Genomic DNA, 5,776 nt, shown 5'->3' with positions numbered 1-5,776 from the left:
GATATCTCATATTCGAATCAATTAGTTATTCCCATGCAATATTCCTTGAATTTCGTGCCAGAAAATTTGGCACCTAGTTCACCCCTAGTTCACAAAATTCTAGTTCACACCTAGTTCACATTTTGGATCCGACGAGACGGAGATTTAATTCCGACCCTATCCTGTCATTTGGCCGTGCCATATAGTCATGAGGCCAGCAGTTGCCCTCTCGCCTAAAAGCAAGTGTGTGTACTCTATAAGTAGGGTAAACCAGTGCTCGGGAAACATATTTTAGTGAGCCGGTTCAAAAACCTTCTCACCGCAAATTGAAGAGGATATTTACCAATTTGAGGAGGTTTTTGTACATATAATTTGCAAAATATAACTAAAACTCCCAAATTTTGAGCCGGTTTAGTTTCCTTCTCCCGTAAGTTTGAGTTGGCTTTGCACAACTAGTCTTGCCTGGTGGGCCTTGCTATATGATATCTATAGAATACATAGAACATATGCAAATTGATATTTAGTATCTAGCACTAAAGGAAACAAGAGCATGACTAATTTGGCAAGGGCAGCACTGTGTGAAAGGGATATACATTTGAAATAATGTTTATGGGAGGAGACAAAGTTAAGCGCATCAATTATTCGAGATTATAGGGATAATTACAGTTGAGATTATATCAAAGGGAGGTTGTCTGCTGATGAATGTTTTTTTTAGCATATGTTCTACATATAAATTCTTGCAAACGGAAAGTATTTTAAAAAGAAAATTTTCATCGAATGGTTGGAAGCATAGAAGGTGGATGTTGACTATATTTTTCCTTTCTTCTTTTGTAGTTATTTGTGTTTTTCCTTTTTTTTTTGTAGTTATTATGAGTACAATGAATGAGGACAGCGATAAATGTAACCTCACCTTCTTTGTTTTGTGCTATGGCATCAACAATGCATGTTGCACCGTTTGCCACACCAATTGTCAAGTCAGTGTTTTTAGTGATCATGCAGCACATGGCAATTGCGATCAAATCTAACTCATTGAACTTAGGCTCTAGGAGCCACTACTGAAGGACATTTATGTTACCTCCCTTCGTCTTTATTTCAACTTTTGTAATGTCAATTTGATTGTGCAACTTATTCAAGGCCAGGTTTTTATAGTATTGGAAATCTCATCTGTGAGTACAAATTATCGGAGTAGAGTTGTTGATGCAGTCATGCATATGTGCTTCATCTATAATACATGTACCCAAGGTACAATTGATCTCATCTACAACTGGTTTTGTTTCACGAATAATGGTAAAGAACTAAAGCAATTCAAGGTCCGTTCCATGTCTTACAGAGCATGACATCCTATAGAAAGTTGCATGTAGAAAGTGGACCGAGCTTGTGATATGGCATGTGTTACAAAGCTCCCGTGCATGACCAAGAAAGATCACCAAGAAAGAGAACACATTTGTTGTTGAAGGGATGTGCCAATGTATCCTTGTTATGTTAACATTTTATCTTACGATAAGGTAAAATGTCATTTGGATTAACATGGATAGATCCTCTATAATTGTAATATCTGCCTTTATAACATGGATAACTCCTCTATAATTATAATATATACCTTATCTCAATGCAAAAAATTCGAATTCAAGCAAATAGATAAAGCATAAATGACCTGCAACAATAAATGAGGTGCTTTACTGACGTGCAATGTTGTACTGCTGCATTTCGATTGTCCAATCTACAGGCCGATTTTTGAGTCGAGCTACAAAAAAGCAATATGAATAGTTAAACATATCGTCTTGCAATGAAAAGTCATACATTGAAAGTGCAAAGTATACAGTGCACGTCATACAGAGGTGCCATACAGAAGTATGGTGGAGAGTTGGCACTGTGATCTCTCCAAAAAATTATAAGAAACGGAAGACGTGCCCTGCCCCATAGCATTTATGTGTTGCGCCAAGCAAATGCATGCGCATGGAAAATTGGATGTAGATAACGAGCCTTGCAATGTTGTCAAGGTAGAGTCACGCTTGCTGTATGTGGTTTCTACCTCAACCGCCTATTGCACAAAATACCTTTGAGAAGATGTGAATAGATTATCAGTGCCCCAAGGAAAAATGAGGGTTTATGTTGGCGACAATATGTCTGTCATCTACAGCCATCTAAACTTGCTCCGATAGCTGCTACGTACATAGACCTTTGCTCATAGGATCCGCCACCGAATCATGGTTATTAGCAAGAGAAGCTCTTTACATGAGGCCGCAATATTGGCAATATTGTCTATAGAGTGTTTGCTATCCCACCGAGTTGTTGAATGGACATGAGTGAACTGCTCTTGGAGGCTAATAGGTGCTGACATATTGGTATGCTTGTCTCCAGAAATGCCATTACTCTACAGTCCGTGTACATCAGCTTCTCTAGCATCAAATCTCTTTGTGTGAAAAAAAGAATTAGCTTCTACTTCTGCTCTTTGTCTATTCTTTTGATCTTGATCAGCACTGTAAGCACGTGCATGATTTACTACTTGACTTCCACTACAATGCTGTTGCATCTCCTTGGAGCTACACATTAACCAACTCTCGTGGACATCATATTCTACATTCAATTAGTCATGAGAGATGTTTTTGTTTGTCTGCAGATTGTTCTGAAATTCTTGCCTCATCAAATTTTTTGATAGGCTATCAACAAAGTTGGACGAGGAGTATGACTGAAGCCAACAGCTCATCAGACCATGACTTGCACTAGTGGCAATATTCCCCAATGCCTTTCCCTCGACATTGAGATGTCTGCCACTAATCCCCTTACACACTCTGCTAAAAGCGCAAGCAGCTAGCACTAAACCCACTGGCTTATAATTACTTGAGGATAACCATCAGAAGCTTTGGTGTGATCGATCCTGCTATGCTTTTCTGATCTCATGTCCTCTTTGAGGTTTACTCATTCCATTTCTTCTTCCTCTGTCGTTTGCATCGCCAGCAGCCAAATAGCAACAATAGAAAAAAGTGTTAAACGGGCTTAGAAAGGCAATGAGTGTTGGTGATTCGACTCCAGATTAGGCCAACTGATCATTGATTGAAATGTGATATCTTCTATTTAGAACAGAGACCTCTGCCATCGGTTGATCGCATGAAATATTTGAGGGCTCATCACGTTGGCAAGCATCCGACGTACCCTTCAGCTTGATGATTTGCAACTGTGCTTTTTATTTTATTCACCTGGTAGCTTTTCACACCAAAGTTTCGCAACGATCTTTGTTTTAAAATTTATATCTAATGCCACGTGGTGGCTGCTGCGTTCAGATATCGGAATGGAGCATAGAAGAAAAGCATGGTGGCCGTCTGCAAGCTGTGTCTTAGGCCTACCGAAGAAGCCATGCCTACAGCGCTGCTGTGTCAAAGTTTCGTTACAGATCCCTCTGCTCGAAATCGTATGTTTCGCGCCTAGGTGCCTCTCCCAGCCAGCTACTCAGACCCGCCATCGCATTCACCCTGCCTAAAAATTACGGCCCTCCTTGGCATCGCAGAGAGAGAGAGAGAGAGAGAGAGAGAGAGAGAGAGAGAGAGAGAGAGAGAGAGAGAGAGAGAGAGAGAGAGAGAGAGAGAGAGAGAGAGAGAGAGAGAGATGGCCGTACTCCTCAACACAAGCCTGGGCGACATGGTGGTGGTCCTCTACACCAGCGACTTCCCTCTCGCCTCCCAAAATTTCCTGAAGCTTCGCAAGATCAAATATTACAACAATTGCCTCTTCCACACCGTCCATAAGGACTTCCTTGTCCAGACTGGCGATCCCACTGCTATAGGCTCTGGTGGGCACTCTTTCTACAAGCTCCTGCGCGGCCACCAAGCAACATTCTTCAAAGATGAGATCCATCCCCACATCATGCATGATACAGTCGGTGTCGTTGCCATGGCAAGTGCTGGACCCAATCTCAATGCTTCTCAGTTTTACATCACCACCAGACCCCATCTTGACTACCTAGATGGCAAGTATAGTTTGTTCCGCGTTGTCAGGAAGGGTCTGGATGTCCTCATGAAGATCAACGACGCATACGTTGATGTAGATCATTGCCCGTATCAAAACATAAGGATTAAGCACACATATGTGCTTGAAGATCCTTTCGAAGATCCCGCTCAGATTGATGAGCTCATGCCACAAAGCTCACCCATTGCTATAGATCATGAAGTGAGGCTAGAAGATGATTGGGTCCCCATGGATGAGAAGCTAGATTGCAAGGAACTGGACACGTTCTTGCTCTGTAAGGAAGCACATTCAAGAGCAGCTGTTCTTGAAATGATAGGAGACATTCCAGAAGCTGAGATCAAGCCACCTGAAAATGTTCTTTTTGTATGCAAGCTTAACCCCATAACCAAGGATGAGGATTTGGAAATCATCTTTTCTAAATCCGGCAAAGTTCTCTCACCTGAGATTATCAAAGACCACAAGTCCAAGAACAGCTTATGTTATGCTTTCATAGAATTCGAGACTCGAGAAGCTTGTGAAGATGCTTATTTCAAGATGAACAATGCCGTGATCGATGATCGACGGATCCACGTCGATTTCAGTCAGAGCGTATCAAGATTGTGGACACGGTATCGTCGATTCGGCATGAAGTCATTGGAAGGTGGAAAAGGTGGAGAGAAGGGATGCGGCACCGTAAGAGCTCAAGAGAAGAAAGAATGAGTGAAGCAAATTGTCATTCACATGCAACAAGGCAGTCAAGGAATGGTCCAAAACAAAAAAGGCATAGGAGAAGGTTACAAGATGATCTTTACATGCATCATGAGAGACAACACAAATGCTATAAAGGTAAAGAGCTTCAACACTAACATTAAAGTATCGAAAACATTTGGGTGTGCTTTCTTTGCACATGTTATCTCAAATTTTCCAAAGCAAAAATCCATTTTTCTCAATGCAATGTTCATGTAAGTAGCCTTACTGGTCTAAATCAAAGGACACAGTAAACAAGGCTACCCCCCCCCCCCCCCCCCCCCCCCCCCCCCCCCCCCCCCCTCTCTCTCTCTCATATATTCTAAATTTATAAAGTTTTAGATTTAAATGAATGAGATGTATGTGCATGTGTGTAGGTGTGTGTGCGTGTGTGTTTTGTCAGCATATAAATGTGTAGAGACAGATCCTAAATATATTGACCTTTGCTATGTTTTTGGTAGTGCAACACTTTTCTTTCCAATTTCATTTACTCTTGGTAGTTTTGCAGATGGCAAACACTTGTAATCAAGGCTCCTCTGCAGACAAGCTAAAGCATGAATGCAAATAAAATAGTGTGTACTGGATACAGATGGTTAGCCTTCTGCTAAAGCAATGTGATGCTTTGAAAGAACTACTGATGGGTTTACTAAAATCAACAAGGCACCCGCATTCTAGCTTTCGGTCTCAGTGCCAGGGTACATACCATTTGAATCTTGTGCAAAAAGTGGTAGTGTTGTTTTCCCCTAATTGATTGGCACCAGATGTTGGAAATTGGCTCAACATGGTGGAAAGAGGGTTTGATGATCTGGTGAGATGTATGAAAGCATGCTTATGGCCGAAAAATCTTCCTTGATATACAACAATCATTTAGATCACAAACGAAGGATTGCCAGGATCTTATTTGCCATCATTGATGGACATGCCTCACTTTTATCCCTTATATTGTAAACTGACACACCGTTCCTCTGTGCAAGGTGCCTTGGATATGGGATGGAGCAATGGGAGGTGAGTTCTTATTAGATAAGACAAGTGCAAATTATGGATGTCATGGTATGAACACAATCAATTGTTAGTGTGCAGATGGTGTTGGCACATGCCTTGTATTGTT

The 5,776-nt window shown here is 41.3% G+C and overlaps 1 pseudogene; it reads left to right on the top strand.

Annotated features, from left to right (window-relative positions):
- Positions 1–3,582: 3,582 nt before the first annotated feature.
- LOC147443453 (peptidyl-prolyl cis-trans isomerase CYP59 pseudogene) lies at positions 3,583–4,641 on the top strand (annotated as a pseudogene).
- The last annotated feature ends 1,135 nt before the right edge of the window (positions 4,642–5,776 follow it).

The sequence above is a fragment of the Adiantum capillus-veneris genome, chromosome 14 (assembly GCF_014529385.1).
Source record: "Adiantum capillus-veneris isolate H3 chromosome 14, ASM1452938v2, whole genome shotgun sequence".
Taxonomy (NCBI): domain Eukaryota; kingdom Viridiplantae; phylum Streptophyta; class Polypodiopsida; order Polypodiales; family Pteridaceae; genus Adiantum; species Adiantum capillus-veneris.
The sequence above is the reverse complement of the archived record's forward strand: the minus strand, read 5'-3'. Positions and strand labels throughout refer to the sequence as shown.